We start from the raw sequence: 25,431 nt of genomic DNA on the forward strand, positions 1-25,431 counted from the left end.
CTTCAATAGATAATTATCTAATAAAAATCATTTATTTATTAAAGTGTACTTTAACTTTTTCTGTGATCATTAATGATACTATGATTAAAAAATAGATTTTTGTAAAAAAAATATTTTTTCAAGAATTGTTTAAACAAATTAGACTGTTTATTAATTAATAAATTTATAAACAAATTGCATATTTGTAATGTACGTAAAAATTACATACCAATTAAAAAAAGAAAGATCAAAATCCATTGAGTTGATCCGGAGATACAGCAAATTATATTCGTTTGAAATTGCTTTTTCGGTATTTTAACTCGATGGATTTGTAGGTTCCTCCTAGTAATCGTTTGCACTACATTTTTGAAAAATCGTAGAGGGTGCTGTGAAGGTATAATGTTTGTGCAAATTTTTTAAGAAAAAATACAAATCCCATTCTTTAAATGGCATTAATGAGATTCCTTAATTATTATAAACAAATTAGCTGTGAATTAAAAAAAACATATGGCTAACTTTGTCCCAAATGAGCCCAGGCTAAATTTTTTTATTTGAAAATTCATGTTAAAATACTATCTTTTTCTACAACCACTATTCAAAGTGCACTTTTCTGCACGGTTTTATGTTAGCAAACTTGATATTTTCTCACAGTATAAGATATTTGACATTAGTGTGCAGAAAAGTGACGTTTCTGTGCCGCAAAGTGACGTTTCTGTGCCGCAAAGTTCTTTTCTGCACAGTTGACTACCTCATTCTGAGTAACGTTATATTCTGTTTACATCCGTGGACTACCGCATTCTGAGTAACGTTATATTCTGTTTACATCCGTGGTTAAACTTTAGACAAATATATAACCTATAAGACAATTATTATATTTAACTATAGCATAGAAACTAAATTATGGATGTTACAACTGTTTTATTTTACAATTTTATTCTTATTCAACATTTTATAATTATCAAATAACCAATAAGGATTTAGCAACCTGTGCAAGAGACGTCGAATGAAGTAGGTTTTGTGTAAATCCGTGACTGCATAAATATAATGTCAATAATAGGGCTTTTCATCGATTGTCATTTGTTTCGAGCTTCTGTCATATGTTGTATAATCTGTGTATAATATTAATATACACGGACTATACGACACGTGACAGAAGCTCGAAACAAATGACTGAATGAAAAGCCCTATGTGTAATAATTGTTTAAATTTAAACAAATTAAGGCAGTGCATTAATTTTTTAACTGATTTCTGTGTAATTTATTTAGGTATAAGGAATTTAAATTGATTAGTAGGTATTAATTAAATACAGTTTAAAATTTATCACATAGGTACCTATTATAATTAATCGTCGTTTGGAAATTGTGATTTTTATTTTTAGGAAAAACTGTGCTTGTAGAAAAAGTATAGTGTAAAACACGTGCAGAAAGATAATTTCTCACTCGTTTGAATTGCGGCACTCGCTTGCGCTCGTACCGCAACTTTTCAAACTCGTGAGAAATTAGTATCTTTCTGCACTTGCTGCACAATATACTATTTCGAATATATAAAAAGATTGTTTCTACGGACAACATTTTATTCTAAATGTTTATAAACTACAAAATTTTAAAAATTTGGCATTAGGATTTTTGACTATGTAATTGTTTTTTATCTTTTTTTAATACATTAATACATTTTGATACTATCACTCTTCTACTTTCATTTGGCATACTCAGAATTGCTCTATCTTCATTATTTTCTGTCTTATCTTATTGCAAAATAAAGGTCTCTGGGATAAACAAATAGAATAACTCTTAAACTAATTAATGGATCGGTCTCAAATTTTGAGGGTTTGTTAAGTACCCCAATATCCAACTTTGGGTGAAACACTAAAGTTCTAAGGTAGTTTTAGTAAAAGTTATTAACAAATAACGATTTTCACTTATTTTGCAGTTTGCGTAGCAACAAATTAACTTTTTAACTTTCAAAAATCGGCATTTTGAACGTTTTTCAATGTCCTAAAAAACTGAATTTTGTAATTTTATGTCAACTATTTAGTTTTTGAATAGAGTGCAAAAAATCGAAAAAATCGCGATTTTTGCACTAAATTGTTAATAATTAAAAACGGACGCGAACTCTAGGCAGGAAACAGGTAGGTTTTCTTCCTATAGGTCTACAATAACTAAACAAGTAGTCAGCTACCTGGATCTTTGAGTGTCCCGAGAAAATCCTTATTACCCTGGACTATCTATATATCTATTTCTGTGTAATACTATCACTCCTTGTCTTGTTAGACCAGGGCGCATCTGTAAAAATATTAGTACATTTGGACGTTGAGAGGTGACTCAAATTTTTTTGCAGAAATTGCTTGAAAATAAATCAAATAATAATATTTGAGTTATCCTCCCTCTCAAAAAGGTCCGGAACATTGTTTAAATAATGAAAATGTCAAAAAATGAAGGAAAAATTCGATTTCTTTCTTCGTTTTCTGATTATAACTTTAAAAGTATTCATTTTCGAGAAAAGTTGTACTGACATAAAAGTTGCGTAATTAAATTTCCAACGATATAGAATTGGTTAAAAATTTAAAAAATAGTCACCCTTGTTGCAAAATAGCAATAGTTGCGAAAAAACCATACAAAAACAAGTATTCGCATTTTACGTTTTTCAACAATTTATGCTACACTTAGGACCTTCATATTTTACCCAGAAAAACTTTATGATACAGTAAAACAATATTGTAAAGTCCATTAAGATCGGTTCAATAGATTTTGCAAAATAAATTTTGCAATCCAGCTTTCGCAAAAAAAAATCAATTTTTCAAAATGTTACAGGACTGAAAATAAAGCAGATAGCAAGTTGAAATTTTTTTTACGTATAGAAGTGTACTGTACCTTTTATATGCAATTTTGCAACATTAAAATCGATTAACACGACGGCGTCAGGAATTTTTTTAAGTAAACATTAATTATTGGTGCTACGCGCAGCACAGCGGATAGTTTGCTCTGATTGGGCATTCCAATGACCTTTGATAATGATTTATACATTTTAATTTTTATTACATTTCGATATAAATAAATAAATTTGTTTATTGCAAAATAAAAACACGTACTCTATCCTTTAAAATAACACTTTTATTAGCAAAAACTTTCTTACTTCATATATTTTAACTTAGAAAATAAAAGTTTATTATTTTTAAACATATGCAATTGTTTAAACAATATTTCACAAACAATAATAAAATTAGTTTGATTTTTGTGGAATTAAAATATTAAAATAGAACAAAATATAGAGTAAGAAAATAATATATTGGATAAATATTGGAAGACATTTTGGTGGAAATCAATTTGTGTGAATCGAACACCGCTGTCCTGCGCGTAGCATCAAAAATTATTGTTTATTTAAAAAATTTCCTGACGCCGTGGTAATTAATCGATTTTAATTTTGCAAATTGCAAATGAAAGGTACAGTACACTTCTATACGCAAAAAAAAATTCAACTTGCTATCTGCTTTATTTTCAGTCCTGTAACATTTTGAAAAAATGAATTTTTTTTGCGAAAGCTGGATTGCAAAATGTATCTTGCAAAATCTATTGAACCGATCTTAATGAAATTTATCTTTATATCATTTTTTGACATTTTCATTATTTAAACAATGTTCCGGACCTTTTTGAGAGGGAGCATAACTCAAATATTATTATTTGATTTATTTTCAAGCAATTTCTGCAAAAAAATTTGAGTCACCTCTCAACGTCCATCTCAAAACAGATGCGCCCTGGACTATGTGGAGTATAGACGCTTCTACGGTTCTAGTTTTCTAGGCCTCAGGTAGGGTCTAGGAAAAAAATGTGAACTGCTGACTGGATAGATCAGCGCATCAAATATCACTATTAAGGTCGCTGCATAATTTGCATTTTTCGGAAACTAAAGGCTACGTGCATGATAATATTATTATCATGCACGTAGCGTTTAGTTTCCGAAAAATATGATTAAACTGGTTTTAAATATGAACAATTCACACCGTCTGGAACGTATCGTATCAGATAAATTATAGTAAAGTCAGGTTGAACAATGCTTGGCTGCAATTGAACACCGGTGGCGGATACCGGTGTCAGACACCAGTGTCTTAGGGTTGCGGTATATTATCATGCACGTAGTGTTTCCAGCACGTAGCGTAGTCTCCGAAAAACCTGATTTTACTAAGAGGATTCTGATACAATACGTTCCAGACAGTGTGAATTGTTCATAATATACAGGGTGTCCCGAAAAGATTGGTCATAAATTATACCACAGATTCTGGGGCCAAAAATAGGTTGATTGAACCTCACTTACCTATAAACAATAGTGCACACAAAAAAAGTTACAGCCCTTTGAAGTTACAAAATGAAAATCGATTTTTTTCATATATCGAAAACTATTAGAGATTTTTTATTGAAAATTGACATGTGGCCTTCTTATGACAGCATCATCTTAAAAAAAATTAAAGTGAAATTTGTTCACCCCATAAAAATTTTATGGGGGTTTTGTTCCTTTAAACCCCCCAAACTTTTGTGTACGTTCCAATTAAATTATTATTGTGGCACCATTAGTTAAACACAATGTTTTAAAACTTTTTTGCCTCTTAGTACTTTTTCGATAAGCCAGTGTTTATCGACATATTTTGAATATTTGTCGAATCCACCACATATTTTTAATATGGTTAAGTACGATTGTAGAGACCTGTTAATAATCTGAAAATTTATTTATAATTTACATTTTTAGGTATATTTTGAAAAAGAAGCCTCATCTCGATAAAAGGTGACTTGTTAAAAAAAGACTAAGAGGCAAAAAAGTTTTAAAAACACTGTGTTTAACTAATGGTACCACAATAATAGTTTAATTGGAACGTACACAAACATTTGGGGGGTTTAAAGGAACAAAACCCCCATAAAATTTTTATGTAAATATATTAAAAAAGAAGCCGCATCTCGATAAAAACTGGCTTATCGAAAAAATACTAAGAGGCAAAAAAGTTTTAAAAACGTTGTGTTTAACCAATGGTACCACAATAATGAATTAATTGGAACGTACACAAAAGTTTGAGGGGTTTAAAGGAACAAAACCCCCATAAAATTTTAAGAGGTGGACAAACTTCACTATAATTTTTTTTTAAGATGTTGCTGCCATAATAATGATACTTGTCCATTTTCAATAAAAAATCTGTAATAGTTTTCGATATATGTATTGAAAAAAATATATTTTCATTTTGTAACTTCAAAGGGCTGTAACTTTTTTATGAGCACATTTGTACTAAGGTAAGTTAGGTTCAATCGATCTATTTTTGACCTCAGAATGTGTGGTATAATTTATGACCAATCTTTTCGGGACACCCTGTATAAAACCGTTTAAGGTCGCTGCATATTATCATGAAAAATATGATTAACCAATCTTTTCGGGACACCCTGTATAAAACCGTTTAAGGTCGCTGCATATTATCATGAAAAATATGATTAAAGGTCGCAGCATATTATCCTGCACGTAGCGTTTCCAGCACGTAGCGTTTCCAGCACGTAGCGTTTAGTTTCCGAAAAAATTGATTAAATATTTTTGAATATGAACAATTCACACTGTCTGGAACGTATCGTATCAGACACATTTCAGAAATGAGGTTTTTCGGAGACTACGCTACGTGCTGGAGACACTAGGTGCATGATAAGATGCAGCGACCTTTTAAGGTCGCGGCAGATTATTATGCACAAATCGTTTCCAGCACGTAGTGTTTAGTTTCCGAAAAATATTGATTTTAATGGCTTTAAATATGAACAATTCACACTGTCCGGATCGTATCGTATCAGACATCTCTTTATAAAATCAGGTTTTTCTAAGACTACGCTACGTGCTGGAAACGATTCGTGCATGATAATATACGTCTGATACGATACGATATGTTCCAGACAGTGTAAATTGTTCATTTTTAAAACCAGTAAATCATGTTTTTCGGAAACTAAACGCTACGTGCTGGAAACGCTACGTGCATGATAATATGCAGCGACTTTTAGTCTGATCAAATTACAATATCACGATATGTTATGATTAAAATATTAACATTGTTACATGATATTGTGAATGTATTACGTAGATGATTTCAGTTGGCAAGTTCAGGTAAATTTAGCAATTTTCGGAACAAGATCCAAATGAACACATCTCTCGCGAACAAGACTGCTTGCACTCCTTAGACAATTGGCGCCTAATTAAAAAAAAAAAGACTGAATATTAATTTGTCGGTAGCAGATATCCGCATTCGCGAATGTTCAAAAAATGACATTGGTAACATCACTACTGTATGTATTTTGTACAAATATTTTGACAAAGTACAAATAAAATATATCTGATTTGTTTACAAGAATGTTTCCCAAATATATTCCCAAACCGGTTTCTTAGACAATATCGAGTTTAATGATTTTTTTTATCTTTAACATTAATTGCATCTGTTCCTCTTTGTTTATATTAACCGGTTTATATAACTTGTTTTATATACGTTAGTATACAATGTAACAATTTTTTACATAATGATACGAAAATACGGATATCTCCAATTATATGTGAACGTGTGAAAGTAATACTTCTACTATTTATGGTCAAATATGTTATAGGAAGGAATGATTATTTATTGTCTATTTAAGGCTAATAACAAACCTCTATTACAATCAGCGAGCAATAGTAAGAATTGAAAAAGAAACGTCTAAAGAAATGGAAATAAAGAGAGGAGTCGGGCAAGACTGCATACTATCACCTCTATTATTTAACGCTTATTCTGAAGAGGTAATTCGAGAAACTCTGGAAGATGAAACAGTCGGCATAAGAGTAAAAGAAGTCTTAGTTAACAACATCAGATATGCAGATGATACAGTAATAATAGCCGATAGTTTAAAAGACCTGGAAAGACTCATGAGTAAAATAGTAAGGTGTAATAGGGAATACGGACTCTCTGTCAATATCAAAAAGACGAAGTTTATGAAAATGAGTAAAAACAACCACAATACTAACGAAATCTTGATAGTAGACTGCCAGCAGATCGAAAGAGTAAAAAAGTACACTTACCTAGGAACACTTAACAGAAAATAACGACTACACCGCAGAAATCAAAGTCAGAATCGAAGAAGCATATTATAATTTTATGAAAATGAAAAAGGTACTATGTAGCAAAGATTTAACATTAGCTCTTAAAGTACACCTAACAAAATGTTACGTGTACAGTGTACTATACTATGGAGTGGAATCATGGACGTTAAATCTAGAGACAATAGGACGACTTAACGCCTTTGAAATGTGGACCTGTAGAAGAATTATGAGGGTTTCTTGGGTAGATAGAGTTACGAACAATGAAGTAGTGAAAAGAATAGGTAAAAAGAAGGAATTTGAACCTACAATTAAAGAAAGAAAGCTACAGTATCTCGGACATGTGATGCGGGGCGAGAAGTATGGCGTCCTGCGACTCATAATGCAAGGAAAAATAGGTGGCAGAAGAAGCATCGGAAGAAGACGAATTTCATGGCTGAACAACCTGAGATAATGGTTTGGATGCAGCTCAAAACAACTATTTAGAGTTACTCCCTCAAAAATTATAATAGCTATGATGATTGCCAACCTCCGTAGCTGAGATGGCACCTGAAGAAGAAAATTATTTGACCCCAGTTGGTCATTTGAAATTATACAGAGTGTAACAAAAAGGTAGATCTTAAATTAAACCACATATTTTGGAGCCAGGGATAGGCTCGATTAAGCCTAAAATAGAAAAAATGGTCATACAAAGTCCTTACAGTTACCACATGAAAATGGATTTTTTTGTGATATATCGGGTTGTTGATAGATACATTTAAAGAGGTGGCCTTTTGGCCTATTCCACTGCGACCTTTTCAGATCTATTGTGGTCCTTTAGTCCTAGATTACATTCTCTAGCCTCACCCTTTTTAAAAGGTCTAATAGCTTCGAGACTGAACCGTCTATGTCCTATGTAGCTATTTGCCGGTGGATTTTCTTCTCCTAATGCAAAAAACCCAACAGTTGACAAACTGTCGCACTGACATAGAATGTGCTCTGCTGTTTCTTCTTCCAGGTGACAGAATCTGCACAGATCATCTAGAGATGCATCAAGTCAAACTAGTTTGATTTTACTCAACAAACTGAACCTGAACCTTTTTCAACTCCGAATACGTACCACATCAAATTGAGCCTGGTTTTGAAGATATTATGTAAAAGTGTCAGTTCTTTAAAACGTCATCTGATGCAAAGTCACAAAAAAATCATCCAAGGAACTTTTTGTTGTAATCTAGTAACACTCAAATATAAATATAAAAAAGTGAATAGAATGCATAAAATTATCACCAATTGCCGATAAAACGATGATTGCCAGCAAGCATTCTTATGCGTAAATAAATAATTTTTTTGAATTTATTATTTTGACTTTAATAGCCTCTCGTATCAAGTTATGTATGGGATTATGTATCTTATGTATCAATATGGGACTCATTGTATTTTTAAATTTTGTTATCTTAATTGACAACTAACATTTATATCTCGACAAAAAGTATATCTACTAAATAAATTATTTTTCAAACTCTTCAAACTAGTTTGACAAACAGTTTGAATTTTCAAACTTGTAACCATTGACCAGTTTGACTTGACTTGAATTATTTGTCAGAAGGATTGACTTGGGTTTGACTTGAAATTAAGTTAAACTCAAGTCAATTTCAAACATTCAAGTCAAACTTGTGCAATTCTAATCATCTGACAATCCTATCAGCTTCAAGTGCCTATTTAGCTTACAGTGCCCTGTTAGCAGACCTGCTATTTTTACTGTTTTCTGACTACTATTATTTGACTGTTTTCCTGTCTTTGCTTATTAGGCCTGCCGTAAATTTTGGCGAATGTTCCGTAATGAATTGTTTCGCATGTCTTTGTTCTGGTGAATTCCTCCACCATTCAAAAGATTTGTGAGCTATCTAATTTTTTGTAGCCTTTCTTGTTTCTGCCTTTGCAACGCCGCAGAAGGGTTCCGGTCCAACGAATGGTATTGATGAGCCTTGTTTGACCATTTCCTCTGCGTTTTCATTGCCGTTATGACCCTCGTGCGCTGGTAACCAGGCTACCGTAACCTTACTACGGTCTCCTATTTCATTTAAGGCACACACACACAATGCCATACTAGCTTAGAATTGACCTCTACAGAATTGAGCGCCTTAGCCTGACTGTCTGTGAAGATGGGAATTGAACGGAACGCTCTTTCCTGCCTTTCTATTTATTCCACGCCAGTGGCGTGCTGGCCATATAAATAAATAGGTGCAATCACCGAGAGGCCGCGGCCTCTTGACGCCGGTCAAAGAGGTTCACAAAACATTTTAGATGTAACTAAAAAAATATTTTTTTTAATTTCTAATCGAATGTTAATTTTGTTAGTAGTATCTATTAAAAAATATTTCAAAAAAATTTAAAATTTTTTTAATTGTAAAATACAAGTTAAGTAGGTAATTGAATAAGACTATATACATAAATAGATTGCTACAGATAATATTTTTTCATGCCTACAAGTATATTTATGGTTTTCCAATTTTCTTCAAACATGTATGATGTATGTACCTACTCTGCAGAATAAAAAATATAGAAACGTCTTGCACAATTTTGACCGAATTATTGGAAGTATCAAAAAACGATTTGATCAAGACAAATCGTTTTATGATTATATAATCACTCTACATCCTAGAAATTTTGATACAATAAAAAATGGTATACAGTGCATGTACAAAAAGTGGTAATAACCGATCGTTAGTGGCTAGTAAAAACGTTTTGGGGCCTCAAAATTTATATTCCTTAAACCGGGATAATTATATAAGCGGTATTCTAATAAGCGGGTTCGACTGTACCTTTAACGGCATTTAAATCATTTACTGGAAAATTCAGAAATTGTTATCCTACCATATCTGTGACTTGGGACTGCAATTGTAGAAGAACTCGTGCATTTTGCTGATAAATCGATTGTATTAAAAAAATAGGATTTTGCAAAATACGGAAATTATAGAAGATCGAGTTAATGATGAATATGTTCAGTCTACAGAAAATATAAAGGATGATATTATTAATCTAAGTGATAATGAACATGAAGTAACAAATGACAATGTTGTTGATATCGTGAAAACTTCACCTCCATGTGGTACTAAAAAGTGTAAAGATTGTATAGCTTACTGTTACGCTGTTTCGCTTCAGTGTGCTTATCCCAATTTAAATAGTGTACAGGGTGTCCCGAAAAGATTGGTCATAAATTATACCACAGATTCTGGGGTCAAAAATAGGTTGATTGAACCTCACTTACCTATATACAATAGTGCACACAAACAAAGTTACAACCCTTTCAAGTTACAAAATTAAAATCGATTTTTTTCATATATCGAAAACTCTTAGAAATTTTTTATTGAAAATGGACATGTGGCATTCTTATGGCAGCAACATCTTAAAAAAAATTAAAGACAAATTTGTGCGCCCCATAAAAATTCTATGGGGGTTTTGTTCCCTTAAACCCCCCCAAACTTTTGTGTACGTTCCAATTAAATTATTATTGTGGCATCATTAGTTAAACACAGTGTTTTTAAAACTTTTTTGCCTCTTATTACTTTTTCGATAAACCAGTATTTATCGAGATATTTTGAACATTTGTCGAATCCACCACATATTTTTATATGGTTAAGTACCATGTGGTTTATATGGTATAGAGACCTGTTATAATCAGAAATTATAATATTTTGAAAAAGAAGCCACATCTCGATAAAAGGTGACTTATCAAAAAAAGATTAAGAGGCAAAAAAGTTTTAAAAAAACACTGTGTTTAACTAATGGTTCCACAATAATAGTTTAATTGGAACGTACACAACCATTTGGGGGGTTTAAAGGAACAAAACCCCCATAAAATTTGTATTTATGTAAATATATTAAAAAAGAAGCCGCATCTCGATAAAAAATCGCTTATAGAAAAAATACTAAGAGTCAAAAAAGTTTTAAAAACATTGTGTTGAACTAATGGTAACACAATATTAATTTAATTAGAACGTACACAAAAGTTTGGGGGGGTTTAAGGGAACAAAACCCCCATAAAATTTTTATGGGGTGCACAAATTTCTCTTTAATTTTTTTTAAGATGCTCCTCCCATGACAATGATACATGTCCATTTTTAATAAAAAATCTCTGATAGTTTTCGATATATTGAAAAAAATCGATTTTCATTTTGTAACTTCAAAGGGCTGTAACTTTTTCTATGAGCACATTTGTACTAAGGTAAGTTAGGTTCAATCGAACTATTTTTGACTCCAGAATGTCTGGTATAATTGATGACCAATCTTTCGGGACACCCTGTATTATAAGCATTTATTAACTTTTTCAGTGACACAAGTATCTTGCGAAAGAAGATTTTCAATGTTGAAACATTTATGCTAATGGATATAGAAAAAAGAAGCTTTGAATGAGCTTAAAAATGATGAAATAATCTACGAAATTGCTCAAAAATTTACTTTAATGCGGAAATTATTAAAGAATGTTTAGATTATTGTGTTGTATTAACATTTTAAATATTGTTAAATCAAAATATTTGCACTGTACTTGTATTTGTACTCTCTTGTATAATTGATTTACTAAACTCCAACTTAACACAGAACTGAAAAATTCTCAAAATTTTATTTTACTTTTATCTTAATTACATCAAATTCATATTATATTTATTCAGGAAATAATGTTTTCTGCCTTACTACATACAATATTGTCATACATGTCATTTACTATTTGTAAGATTGCTTATTCTTAAATAAAAAAATATAGCAAATTAAAAAAAAATCATTTAATTCAAAGTTTTAAGTTTGATTTAAAAATAATTTATATTTTTGTTTATTTGATTTTATAAATAACGGGTAAAACATCCTGATAATACAAGGTAAAATGAGGATGGGAGGCCGCTTTTCTATAAAATCACCGGGATGCTTGAAAAGTTCCAGCACGCCACTGTTCCACGCAGTGATGGATTGCCATTATTTCCGTCTGGAAGACTGTGATATCCTTAGATATACTTACTGGGAAATGTATCCCTTGATTTATCCCTACTATTCCGGTGTACAGGATTTATATTAGCTTTCAAAAATAAGAGCAATTCATATCGATTTAATTTTTAAAGATTTTAAACAAACATTGTTTATAGTAAAATAACTGGGTGACATTTATTTCACAATGTAGGCCAATCGGTTCGAGAACACCTCAGTCAGCGATTTTGATATTATGAGTATTTCACGGTCAAAATCGTGTCGTCAAAATCATAACAAAACAATTACGAGTTTATTTATAGATACGGAGAAAGTATTGCAGAGGTCATTCTTTATTCATCATTCATTATTTAGACATCAAGTAGTTAGAATATAGACTTTGCACACCAACTCGTTACTGGTATATTTAGTGTTGCCAAATAAATACATGTTTGATAAAGAGTGTTTTACAAATCAACCCCCTCGTCGGGAGTAAACAACTCCAACCACAATACCGGCTCTCACACCTTCCGATGTTTTTGAGCCATCAGTGTACCAGGTCGCAGCAGCTTGTATGGGTACACCTTCCTTCCGGTCTTCCCTGCGTGGTATATTAATTGTGAATTTATTGTCAAAGCTATATCTCGTAGCTGTTGCATCGATAGGTTGCCCCATCATAATACGTGATTTTAGCTCCTCGATTAGCTTTCTGTTGTCAGCACCATGCTTACGCATGTAGACCTGGATCCCGCGTACCAAAAAAAAGTTGATTAATAGCAAGCTGAAAATTTGTTAATAGCTTAACGGTGTCTAGTCGGACAAACTTTGATGTATGGGAACACTGGAACAGGGGAAGTTTTAATTGTGGAACGTGATTTTAATTGTGGAACGTGTCATCCTGACAAGTTTATGATTGTGAAAACTAGCAGGTTGTTTTTAAGTTTATTCAATAGCAAACTTCATATAATACATGAAAAAATGTTGTACGACACGTAGAACATGTAAAATGACAGGAATTATGTTAGTGGTAAATAGCAGTCTGATTTTTGCATGAGAATTTAATGAAAGGGTAATCAATTTGAAGTTTTGTCCGACAAAATACATGGGACGTTCGAAACCTATAACCTGTTCCACAATTAAAATTTCCCCTGTTCCAGTGTTCCCTTACATCAAAGTTTGTCCGACTAGACACCGTTAAGCTATTAACAAATTTTTAGCTTGCTATTAATCAACTTTTTTTGGTAGGCGGGATCCAGGCCTAATATCGTGTTGTAATGAAAATAGATACATGGATTTCTTATCGTAAGAGCAAACAAAAAAATAAAGATATTTCTTTTCGAATAAAAAAAGTTAGTATTAAATTAAAAAAAATTTTTTTTTTGAAATTTTGAAGAAAATGTCTATTTTCTATCTACCTTTGCAAAAAGTCTACCTTTGCAAATAAGAGGTGGGGGTGAGTGGGAACCTTATTATGAAAAAATGGCTGTAAGTCCGGTTCTGCTAAATCGAATTTTGCATACTTGGTCTTGTTGAAATCAGCTGTTTTTCGTCAATGTAAGTGTCTTATTTTCGAAATAGCCTAATAAGTAATATGCAATCTAGGAGGCGTTATTTAATTATTTTCAGAAATCTAGTTGTCTTTTTTTTATCTCGAGATATCTTAAGAAACGTGTAAATTTTAAACAACTATTAATGTCACCGGTAAACGAACCTAAGGAAAAGTAGTGTGCTATGGAAAAAACAAAGAAACATTTTCCAGATGTAAACGTGTAGAATTAATTAAAACAACAATAAGACAAACAACACTATAAAATATAACAAAGAAATAAAAGCAACTACTTAACTTAGTGACGACCTAAATGTTCAAAGTGTTACCCATCATTTTAGATGCAAGCATTTACTCTTGCAAGAGTAGATTGACCAGCAGTTTCAATTTCTGCTTTCTCAATGCTTGAATGGCGTTTCGTATTCTCTTGATTCTAGATAATGTTTTCTCGACTAGTGAGCCTAGCGGCAAAAACAAGGTCTTTAATCCGTCCCCATAAATAAAAGTCTAAAACAGTTAAATTTGTTGCTATTCAATCTACTCTTGAAAGAGTAAATGCTTGCATCAAAAATGATTGGCAACAATTTGAACATTTAGGCAGTCACTAAAACTAAGTAAGTAGTTGCTTTTATTTCTTTGTTACATTTTATAGTGTTGTTTGTCTTATTGTTGTTTTAGTTAATTATATACGTTTACATCTGGAAAGTTTTTGTTTTTTCCATAGCACACTACTTTTCCTTAACCTCGTTTACCGGTGACAGTAACAGTTATGTTTAGAATTTACACATTTCTTAAGATATCTCGAGATAGAAAAAAGGTATCGACATGCGGTTTTCGGTATTATGTTGCTAATTTGGTCTAATTTTGTAATACAGGATTAAAAATGCATACTTGTATTTAATATTTTCCAAAGAAAACTAGATTTCTAAAAATAATTAACTAACGCCTTGCATATTACTTATTAGGCTTTTTTGAAAAAAAGGCACTTACATTAACGAAAAAGAGCTGATTTCAACAAGACCAAGTATGCAAAATTCGATTTAGCAGAACCTGACGTACAGCCATTTTTTCATAAGAAGGTTCCCACTCACCCCCACCTGTTATTTGCTAAGGTAGACTTAAACTTGTGAAATCAAATATCGCAGAATTTTATGAAGAATACGATGATTGGATTTACAGTGCCCTTTCATTAGGTAAATTTTGTAACATTTTGATTTTTTAATTTTTTATATTCAATTACGTCCTCTAGCGGTGGACCTACAAGTATGAAAATAATTTCCAGGCTTTTCTCGAGGCAACTTTTGTTATAAATATTTTTTTCTCAAAGCTGTACTATAAACGGTTCCTGAGATATTGCCGAGAGCCATTCTTATTGGGACACCAGGTACATGTCTAATGTCTTCTAGGCTTGGTGAGGGTATTTTCAATTCGACCGTTTGATACTCATGTTTTCCGTTGTTTCCATCATTTTCATTGTTTTCTTCAGGGAAATTTTGGATATTCAGGAGCTCTTGAAAATATCAAGCTTATATTTATATTATTTTGTTTTCGGCGTTGAGCATTTCTGCATTTTTATCTCTCACGAAGTTGGGTGTCCTCATATACGAGCCTCTCTTATGTTGTCTTACCTCTCTGTAGAATGTCTTAGTTTGATTGCGTCTATATTCTTCTCCTACTTTTTCAATTTGTTGTTGTAGATATTGTCTCTTTTTTGCCTAAGTGTTCTTTTAGATGCGGCTCTCTGTTGAATCATATAATATGTACGTTTTTCATCTGTGGGGCTCGACAGATAATAAATTATTTTTTAGTTTTGTTTCTTTTAGTGCTCTTTCGTATTCCTCATCGAACCATTTTGTCCTTTTTGTTTTCTTCTTTTTTCCGATAGATTTCTCTACTACTTCTACAATACTCGTTTCATAATCATACATTAGAAACTTCATAAATTAAATTAAAATTAAATTGAATTTAAAATCCTTTTTCTACAACCGTGTTAAAAATGCAATTTTTAGCACTCCATACGAGCGTTAAAAATGCTACTTTAAGGCACTAGTGCTTTAAAAAAATTTTAAGGCACTGCCGTTCGTATTGACCGTATATGCAATTTTGATGTAATGTCAAAAAAATATAAAATTGGAATGTCAGTCAAGTTCAAGTAAAAGTTTTTGTAGATATTGTCCTGTAATTACGTTTGTAGAAAAAATATTGTATGATATGCGTGTTAAAAAGTACATTTTTAAGGCACTCATGTGAATTGCAGAACTCGCTTTCGCTCATTCTGCAAACTTTCACATGCGTGCCTTAAACGTGTACTTTTAACACTTATCTCATAAATAACTATTAAATGCTTTTATACCTCTTGTCTATTACTATATTTGTTGCTATAATTCAACTGTTATGACAAGTTTAAAAAAATTTCCCATGAATTTTTATCTTAACATTTTTTTATTTATAGGATCTCGGTAGTTTCATATTTGATAAGATGATAAGCCAGGTTCAAATACATTCGACAAGTACATTTAATACATACTTATCTTTCTAACATACAGTCAATATTGTATAATGTATAAACGATTATAAAAATATTTAAGCTTTTCAAACAGACCTTGGGGCCACACTTAAAAAAATCATGATTACCTCCCACATACTTACTTACTTTCCGTGTCCGGAACACCAACAACTTTAAATTCTGTATTTCCAATGGTTGGCCACATAGATGGCCCTGTCATTTGCTATAATTAAGTCTTGTTCTGTGCAGGTCTCTCTCATCTCTGTGCATGATAGTAGATGCCGGCTGGTCTGAACCGCGCCACAGTCGCAGGTATCGTCCTCCTGGTATCCCCATTTTTTCAGGCTACTAGCACAACGTGAAATGCCGGTTCTTAGTCTGTTTAGCGCTTTCCAAGTCGGATACGGTAAATTGTGTCCAGCAGCCATTTCCTCCGAGGGAGGAAAATGTGTCGCGGTAGTTGACGCTTGCCATAGGTGTATTCGGCGCGTCTCTGGCGCTTCGGGGATGGATCTTGATGTTTTCAGGAAGCTTTTCCGAGATCTTAGTCTGCTTGGCTGAGTTTGGTTGTCATATAAGGGGTGTCTTCGGTCCGTCTCCTGCTTTTTCCGTTCTACCTCTGACGTGACCTTCCTCCTGATTGGTGGTGGAGCAATTCCAGCAATGGGGTATACCTCTTCGATAGGTGTCGGTTTCAGGCAACCCGATATTATACGGACCGTTTCATTTAGAGCCACGTCGACGTTCTTTGCGTGAGCAGAGTTTGCCCATACTGGTGCTCCAAACTCCGCGGCCGAAAAACATAATGCCAAGGCAGAAGTGCGGAGAGTGTGTGGTTGTGCTCCCCATTTTGTATTAGTTAGCTTGCGGATGATATTATTTCTGGCACTTACTTTCTTCTTGACATCTTGACAGTGGTATCGGTAAGACAGAGTTCTATCCAGACGGACGCCAAGGTATTTTGGCGTCTTGTTGTGTTCCAGCATCTGACCACGCCATTCCACCTCCAGCGACCTTCGGGCATGCTTGTTTCTCAGGTGGAAAGCACATACCTGGGTTTTTGTGGAATTGGGTTTCAGATGGTTTTTATCATAGTATAGAGCTAAGTCTCCCAGGGCATCTGTCAGTTTCACTTCGACTTCATTGAAGGTTCTTCCCTGAGCTGCCACCGCTGTATCATCAGCGTAAATAAATTGCCTTGTTTGTTGGTGTATGGGTTGGTCGTTGGTGTATATGTTGTATAGAATCGGCGCGAGGACACTTCCCTGTGGTAGCCCATTTTTTTGGTCCCTCCACCGACTGTTCTTGGACTGGAGCGTTACGTAGAAGCGTCTATTCTGGAGGAGACATTTCACTAACCTTGTTAGTCGGAAATCCTTTGTAGTTTCGTAGAGTTTTGCGAGTAGCCGTTGATGGTTAACTGTATCATAGGCGGCAGTTAGGTCTATGAACGCTACTCCTGTTATTTCCTTCCGTTCAAAACCATCTTCAATATGTTGGGTGAGATTAAGAATTTGACTGCAGCAGCACTTTCCGGGCCTGAATCCTGCTTGTTCTGGAATAATTTTAGTCTCCACATATTCTGCGATCCGGTTCAGTATCATTGAAAGATAATAAAGCGACTGGCCCGGACGACATACGAACAGAGCAAATAAAGAACTTTGGACTAAAAACCGTAGAGTGGCTCGTAAAAATGATGAATTGCTGCATCCGTACATTACAAATCCCCAAAATCTGGAGGAAAGCTAGAGTGGTAGCCCTCTTAAAACCAGGGAAGGATCCGGCGGATACAAAGAGTTTTAGACCTGTATCTCTCTTGTGCCACCTTTTCAAGGCCTTTGAAAGAATGATAATGATACCTCCCACATGAGACTTCGTTAATTCGGTTATTTATGTCGAGTCCGACAACTTTTCTAATACAGAAAATTATTGGGAGGGTTTCGATAGTGGTTTATAAACTTTGGTGCGTCTGTAACGGGATTTAATTTAGTATTTAGAAACTCCTAAAATCCTTTTAATAAAAGTAGATTAATTATTGTTTAATACGATTGTTTAGCTTACATGATATTAAATATATCGATGTAAGTAGAGCGTACGCATTCAGCGACTGCGACCTAGAGGATACTGCTAATGTAAGCATAGGGCATACATTGATAATGTATTTACAAACTGCCATTGAAAATATATAAACAAAAGAACGCATGTATAAAATGCATATGCAACTAACACATAATCATCATCATCATTTGGCTTTACAACTCTATGTGAGTCTTGGCCGCATTTACTATTTCCCTCCATTGTTGTTGGTCCTGAGCAAGTATTTCCCATTGCTGTACTCCCATTTTGCGTAGATCAATTGCTACTGCGTCCTTCCATCTCTTTCTTGGGCGACCAACTGACCTTTTGCCATCGGGCCTTTCCCAGAATGTGGCGTTCAGAAATCTTTCGTCACTCGATCTTAGCACGTATTCAACTAACACGAGATGATTAATTATTATTAAATCTTATCAAGTTGGGCAGACGTCGTCATCAGCTGAAAACGCTTTCTATTGTATTTAGTCACCGAATAAAGTATATATGGGTAACTAAGTTATTCCTGACAACCAACCACACGTAAGGGTAAACTACCCCAACAACTACCATACGTCCGATAACTGGAGTACCCTTAAAAAATTTTCGAACAATATTACCAGTAAATTGTAAGTATTATGTATTATCAAAAAATCATACAAAAATCAGCTGGGAGGGTATAAATTCTATGACACATAAATTTGTTGCTGTGTTTGGGCGGGGGGGGGGGGGGGGGGTGACGCACGCATCATAAAGAATCATAATTTTTATTATTTATAGGATCGGAGCACACTAGTTCGCTCCCAAGGTCAAAAAACCCTCTTAATTACATACTAGTTCGCTCCGAAAACCATAACCTAGTTCGCTCCCATTGTTAAGCGGGTTAAGTATTTATCTATTAAGTTCTAGGAAAATTACTATCGGCGAAATTGGTACTGTGACTTTTGTATTTTATATAGAAATTGTATAAAATATTGGTTGTTACATATTTATATAAATATATGGGACAGTGGAATTAAAAAAATTTTCGAGTTATTATTAGCGAGTAATAGTACATTATTTAACGAGCATGTAATGATGGCACACGACCCGTAGGCGAGTGTCGTAATTCATCAGAGTGAGTAATAGCCATTACATGCAAGTAGAATACTATACTTTTCTACGACTTTTTTTTTATTTTTTTTAGTAAAAAATATAATTATCAACTACTCGAGATTTAAATTATAATAATTTACAAAAATACCTAAATGCTGTGTAAACCTAGACTGAATAATTGGTTGCCTACTATTACCAAATTCTTATTTATTGCTTTATTGTAAAAATACAACAAGAAATTGTCAATCCAAGTTCTATTACTTTCTGAAAAATTATAAGCATAAAGTACCTACTGTCAGTGAATCTAATAGAAAATGGCTATTGTCGGTGGACATATTTCATATAGTTATAATGTGTATTTACATTTAACTATATTTAATATAATAATATAACTATATATAATATGTTATAACATATTTAACACAATATAACTTGAAAAGTAAACACAATATTAGTTATAAATTCCAATTAACACAAACAAAATGCTCTAATGTAACTGTCACTAAAATAAATGATAAACGTCAAAATTTTTAGTAAACAAGTATAAACGTAAAAAATATACTGACATTGTTACAGTTAAAATTCATTTAAAAATATTTAGAAGTTAATTATTGATATAAATTACAATAATTGTTGTATTAAATAAACAAGTTAATTAATATTAAAGATGAAGATTGCTATTAAAAGTGGCATGCGCCACTTGAATCTGACTACAGCCCGTGAGTAATGGCCCGTGAGTAGTGAACTATTACTCACGGGTACAGTAATGTGTGATGTGTGCTATTATCTATGAAAAAATAGCGAATAATGAGCATATTATTCAATGGTCATAGAAAAAAATGTTTATTTTTCGACAAAAAAAACACGTTTTCGTGCGGTTTTTCTCAAATAACTGGAAAAATAAGTATTTTGTTGAAACAATAATATGCTTAGCAAAAATACAGCTTGTTTTTTATCTGTGCTGTGTATCAATTTCAATGATTTTTTACACAAATCATCCATTGTCTTCCGCATAACACCATTACGTAATTTTTGCAGGTTTAACGCCGCAGGTAACGTCATGGCTGTGGTTGTCACTATATTTAACTATACTGTTACAAATATTTAAAGTTTTAACAAATGTTTTGCAACTTCTTTCTACACACTGCCAACGTTTGATATTATTAGCAAGCATTTTTATGGAAGTTATACTTGTAATGTCAATAAATATCATAGACTTTCCCATTTCACTTATTTCAGATTTCTCCATCATGAACTAAAGACATTCAAACCGTAACTAAAGTAACAATGATGAGATTTGCACCATCCCTCTATATTATCAAAAAATTTCAGGTGACTACTAATTATCAATCTTTTCAAAGAAATATATCACTTGCAATTTCTTATGTAAACCCAATCAAATATTGAACAAGGAAATATGAGCTCTAACATAATATCATAATAGGTACTTTAGTGATAATATGGTTATAATTTTAATATAATTTTAAGTAAAAAGTAGTTTTATATTTAGGTAAATACAAAGTTTGAGAAAAGTTTATTAAAAATTGTGTTAATAAAATGTATCAAAGTCCGGCTTTATGAAGGAAACATTTTTAGGCATTTTTAAACTATCTTTTCTAAGAAATATATGGCGGGAGCGAATTTACCTATGCCCCTTTTCTGTAGGGTATTAAAATCTGACCGCCGGAGCGAACTAGTATATACCCTATAGGATTGTTTGATAAAAATATATAATTAACTGGGTAATATTTTCCGACAATTTTTTAAGGGTACTCCATTTGTCGGACGCATCAAAGTTTAGAAACCTCTATATTTACGAAACGCCCCCCTCTCGAAACATTTTCCGTATTAGAAAAGTTGTCCGACTTGACATGAATAACTGAAAGAAAACCTGATCAGCATCTGATCCACAAATAGCAGTTATTGGGAAATTGATTTAAAAGTTATCATTGTACCCTAGTAAAACCAAATATTGTTGAGGAGTGCGTCAATCAATATAGATTGATGCAATAAATGATCGTTTTTCAAAAGTATATTTTTTTCAAAAATCTATTTTCAAAATTATGGGTGGGACTTATTGTTTTCAAACAAGAAGCGGAGAAAAGTTTTGGAATGGTTGGAATGTTTCAGATAAATAAAAATGTCAATTTTATATATTACTAGCTGACCCGGCTAACATCGTACCGCTTTAGAATTAAATAAAAAGAATGTGTGTGTACTTTGTACGCACGTAAGAAGTTATACTTCTATTATATAATTCCAACAAAATTAATATGTACATTAAACAGTTAATTTATATGTATTTTATTTAAATATTAAACTAATTTTAATACTTACTACTTTCCAAAAATTTTTATTAAAACAATAGCCAAAATTAAAAAAAATAAAACACACACAAATAAATTATTTCTGAACAATAACTGTTGGCAAAAGTTTTAACTAAATACGCATTTTCTGAAAAAAAAATTATATAACAAATACACTTATATATATATATATATATATATATATATATATATATATATTGATGTGATCTTAATTATTGATATGAGATAATATTCTTATATGTCATTTAATTTAATCAATGCATTAATCATAATCTAATTAATTTACCAGATCACATATCAATATGTTTTCAATCTCAGGGCGAATTATAAAATTAATTACTTACTCTCGTGGCTTCTAAGTATTTCTCAATGGTTCCTAATCGGGATAGGAAAGAAAAGAGTAAAATAATACACACATATGGGTTACAATTATAATCAAAATATTGTTTATTTTATTTAAATGGCAATCACTGCTTAATCTTTGCTAGATCTTATTATTCTTAAAACATAACATTTACAAATGGGAATCTTATTTCCTTTTGGTTTCCAATTGAAAGTTTTTATTAACATTTAACTATTAGGATTTATTAGCAACAATTCTATTTAAGTTTGATGAAGCTTTTCTGATATTATTTATTATGTTCTTCAATTTTTAATGTGGTATTTAATACGAAAAACCCATACATTCATGTCCAAACAAATGAGACTGACCTTTTTCTGGTGAACTGAGAATGTCTTCACACAAGACCCGTTTCCTGCTATCCTTGGCTGCGATCAAAACTTGGTCCTGGCTTTCAGTAATGTTCTCCTTTGAAAACTAGCTCGTATAGCTCTCGTACCTGCTTCTGTCGTGATGCTGTATTCTACCTTTTTCGAAACTGCAATCAGCTACCGGGACACTCTTGGCTCAAGGAGGTTCTTTTACTCTCAACCTGGCCTACCTCTCGTTCCACGATAGATACTCCACACTCACGGACCTACACCGGCTTTCTCACTCTCCGTACACTACCGTCTACCACTGGACTTCCTTCTCGACAGCTCAAAATATTCTGATCTCTATTTGTCATTCATTCCCCTACTTTCTAAATATCCCTTCCAGATTCACAAATCAACCTTCCACCACCAACTCTCTTTCGCAGTATTCCTCAAAACCAATTTTTAATCTTTCTAAATATGCTTAATGGTTTTCAAAAAAGAAATAGTTAATTCCCATTCTAAAATTACTTTCTACTATTTACAAAATTTAATGACCTATTCTCTATTTCCACTAAGTCTTATTTAGCATCGGCTAATGATCGAACCTTCCGCGAACAACGATAATGACCTATTATCGATTTCACTTGAGTTTTATTTAGCATAGGCTAATGATCGAACCTTCCGCGAACAACGATAATGGTACGCGCCATTCACTTTGTTTATTCTAAGCGCATTGTCCCGAGTTTCGTTTAATCACTTCTTAAAATTAAATATAACAATTTGTTGTATACAGGTTGTTCTAAATTTATATGCCCGTGGTTGAGAAAATTGAAAATATTTTATATTAAATTGAATTCTGTTTATAATTATCAAAATTTAATTTTCATATCAAATAGAAATATAACAATATATATATATATATATATATATATATATATATATTTGGATCTTCGATTCTATTCAAAAAATTTTTCCCAGCCCGAAGTAGTGGATGTGTGAATTGTTCGTAAGGGGATTTTTCCGCATTCTCTATTTCATTTGTATATATATATATATATATATATATATATATATATATATATATATATATATATATATATATATATATATAGTGACTGTACACCCCGATATGGGGCTAAGTCGCGAAAGCTTTCTAGATCCTATTTCTTAGGAGGATCAGTCCCTTTTGCTTATGTTATCTTCTTAACGATTTCTCTCCATTTTTTTCTATCTCTAGTTTTTCCCCTCCATTCTCTGATCCTGCGTTTTTTAAGTCTTGTTCAACTTCTTGCAACCACTTTGATCTTGGTCTTCCTCTTTTCTTTCTTCCTCCTAGATTCCATTCTATCATAGCATATGTCACTGCTTCATCTCCTGCCCGCCAGATGTGACCTAACCATCTAACTCTGCATTGCTTTATTCTTATTCGACAAAAAATTGAATTTTTAGAGAGCCTGATTTTTCACGTGTTGTTCTGCCCACACTAGAGATGGGAATCCCCACTAGAGATGGGAATCCCCTAATCCCCAAATACACTTACAATCATAAAATGTAAAAAAAAATAAAAAAATAAAAACTTGCATTGGGATTCGAACCCGCGTGCTCAGATTTGAAATCCACTTACACACACCCGTCACCCGATTTAGCCAATTCCACGTACATTTCATGGGGGAAGATGAGCGAACTGAACGTTTTACTGTTTGACAGTTCTGAATTTAATCAAATTTTATTTTTTTGGGGAATTACAATATTAAAATACAACAAAACATAGAGTAAGAAAACAATATATTAGATGAAGATTGATAGAATTTTTATAGATAGGTAGGTACATACCCCCATACCTACATTTTCCAAATAGGTAAGTACCCAGGTACCTATGTAATTTTTTATTACAATACTAAAACATTTAAAATTACGTACCTGTGGCTTTTAAAAACTATTTAAAAAGTCACTACAATTATAAACTTGCTTTTGTTTTTGTCCTCAATAAAAACTAATATACACAACATTTGTTTATCCATAATCTCCGTATTGAACAATTATTGACAGATGATTTTAACACCCAATCAGATCTCGTATAACGTTTGAGCTGCGCCGAGGACAAAGAATTTCGATGAATTCGCGCACATATAAATTTACCCCCATCGCCGTTAAAGAAGTATAACTTCAATAATGTGCCAAAATTCAATAACTAAAAATTAACAGGAAACAAAAAAAATACTCAATAATATAGTATGAAAAAGTTGAATCAATATAATTCCATCTGATAAACAGTATTTTTGGCGGTGCGTAAATATACAACGATGTCGGTTTTCCGATACTGGAATAATTTTCCATGACCGAAACAGAAACTCTAAGATTACTCTGCAAACTTCTAACTGTTTTAGACGCTTAAACTCAAATGGTAACTCCATTGGAATCATCGACGGACAAAAATTGGTTCAGCCGTTTCGGAGCAGTATGGCAACAATCGGATTTTTTGGCATATACATTATACTAGTAATGTCGTCCATCTGGGCGTGATGGCGTAATCGATGCTTTTTTAAATGAGAATAGGGGACGTGTGCTAACTCATTTTAAAGGTTATTCAATTTTCTATTTAGTAACATAAACCATAACATAGTTATTTGTACAGGGTGTCAAAATAAAAAAATTAAATTAAAATAATTGACTCAAAAAGAAGAATGTATTCTTTTTCTCATGATCATCTTTCAGTGCGTCACAGTTTTTCGATTTCTTTTTAACGCATTAAATTGTATGTGACAGAAAAAAGGCACGTCGGTGATTACATTTCGTCGGTGACATTTATAACATTTATTCTAGTTATTCTAGTTGTCGATAGATGGCGCCATAATAAAAAAATATTTTTTTTAATTAGATAATAATATTACAAATATAATCTGTATAATTTATAAGACTATACAAATCAAAGAAAATACCATTTTATAAATGCAAGAAACACATTTGATTTGTTTTTATTCCAAACTGAAAATAAAATGTGACAACTGTCAGATTTAACTAAAATGTCATGTTAGAATAAATGTTATAAACGTGTATTATCACGGACTTATCCTTTTTCCTATCATTTGTTACGCACTGAAAAATGATCAAGAAAAGGACAATATGTACATAATTCATTTAATTCAAAATACATTTTAATACTGTCAGAAAATAGAAAAAAATGTTAACAATTTTATACAATA

General features: G+C 32.4%; 1 protein-coding gene across 1 annotated transcript in view; it reads left to right on the forward strand.

Annotated features, from left to right (window-relative positions):
• The window catches only part of LOC114324941 (very-long-chain (3R)-3-hydroxyacyl-CoA dehydratase hpo-8), a 113,837-nt gene that overhangs the window by 16,795 nt on the left and 71,611 nt on the right, over nt 1-25,431 (forward strand). The gene's annotated exons all lie outside the window — the stretch shown is intronic.

This window comes from Diabrotica virgifera, chromosome 4, assembly GCF_917563875.1.
Source record: "Diabrotica virgifera virgifera chromosome 4, PGI_DIABVI_V3a".
Lineage (NCBI taxonomy): Eukaryota > Metazoa > Arthropoda > Insecta > Coleoptera > Chrysomelidae > Diabrotica > Diabrotica virgifera.